At 53.7% G+C, this 1,550-nt stretch overlaps 1 non-coding gene across 1 annotated transcript; it reads left to right on the top strand.

Moving 5' to 3' along the window:
- The first annotated feature begins 1,118 nt into the window (after positions 1-1,118).
- Positions 1,119-1,260, top strand: LOC140621853 (U4 spliceosomal RNA). Its single transcript, XR_012021577.1, has one exon. It is a non-coding gene; the product is annotated as a U4 spliceosomal RNA (small nuclear RNA).
- The last annotated feature ends 290 nt before the right edge of the window (positions 1,261-1,550 follow it).

Below are 1,550 nucleotides of genomic sequence, written 5' to 3'. Positions count from 1 at the left end.
TATACTCATTTCTTCCCCAAAGACTTACTTAAAAAAAAACCAAAAGATACTGAATTTGCAAAAAGAAATACCTGCCTCCTAAATATTGCAGAGAAAATGTGTCTCTCTTGCTTGTCTGAAGAGCAGGCATTTCCACATGCGGTCCTGCGTGAAGGCGGCGTTGCAACCCCGTCAGAGCTTGGACCCTGACGACAGACCTGGGGTCAGACCCAGGCTTTGCCACTGAGCGGTGACCTGACCTGTGCAGTCTCTGCCTCCACTGAGCCCCAGTTTCTTCTGAGGATGCAGAAAGCTGACAAGGCTGAGAAGGCTCCTCCCCGGTCTGGAGGTGTCGTCGGCAGGCGGGTACAGCCTGGTCCCTGGTGGGTCTCTGCCCACGCACCCCCCGTGTCCGGGGCAAGCCCCGGGGCTGCGCCTTCCAGACCGTCACCTGAGGAGCCCAGGGCCCACCCTCTTAAGCAGCTCCTGGGCCACCAGAGCACGCTTGTGTCCGGGACCTGCTGAGGGACCTGCCCAGGGGGAGAACTCACCGTGGGGGGTGCGGTTGTCACTCCACGGGGGCGTCTGTCCCAGCGGGAGCCTCCGTGAGTCCCAGGGGCCTCTGCTGGCTGCAGGACCCTCTTGACCCAACATGTGTTGGGGCTTCTCCTCCTTCTCCTGGTTTCCAGGTAGCGAGAAGGGCAATGCGCCGGGTGGGGGCGGGGGCCAGGGGGACCCAGCACCCGCGAACCCCCTTCCACTCCTGGGCACCTAGTTTTGCGTTTTAGAAGCTGTGCTATGCGCACTGTCCTCTCCGCCTCTGCGTCCCACGGTCCTAGTTGGAGGGAGGTGGGAGGCAACCAGCGTGCGTCCGGGGGGCCCTGCAGGTGGAGGGACCCCCGCGCTGGACCCAGACCTTCCCGCAACAGCCTTCCTCTTGCAATCCTTAAAAAAGTTTCAGCATATTAAGAATTCATCAGTTAAAAAAAAAAAACAAAAAAAAAACAAAAAACAAACAAACAAAAAAAAAAGAATTCATCAGTTAAGCTACGGATACAAACATATTACCTAAGTCACATTTAAAGGCCAAGAGGTCGTTTTAGGTGCATAACAAATTTAATGTTCATATACACGGAATCAGCTTTGCGCAGTGGCAGTATCGTAGCCAATGAGGTTTATCCGAGGCGCGATTATTGCTAATTGATACACACGGAATCATATCATTTATTCAATACCTACCACGTTAGGTTTTAATCCAAGTGTTGTCTACCTTTCCTATGAGTTCATCTGAGTGCCCTTTACATTCGTTTATATCAGCCCCCGTCGGAGCTATTAGATAATAAGTCTACACGGGGGTGTATTTCAGGCCTATGAAAACTGTGAATGTAGCAGTGACTCTTTACAGCATCTTCAACTTAAAGTTTGTTTCTGGAAAACAAAAACCCGTGTTGTCCCGCAGTAGGAAACTGCCAGGAACTGGGCTTCTGGAGTCCCACATCCCTGTCCTTCACCTTCCGGAGTGTTCCCGGGTTGGCTCGGGAGCCCGGCGGCACCTGCGGCCCGCGGCGCAC

This window comes from Canis lupus, chromosome 30 (assembly GCF_048164855.1).
Source record: "Canis lupus baileyi chromosome 30, mCanLup2.hap1, whole genome shotgun sequence".
NCBI lineage: Eukaryota > Metazoa > Chordata > Mammalia > Carnivora > Canidae > Canis > Canis lupus.
This window is presented reverse-complemented; position numbering and strand designations above follow the sequence as displayed.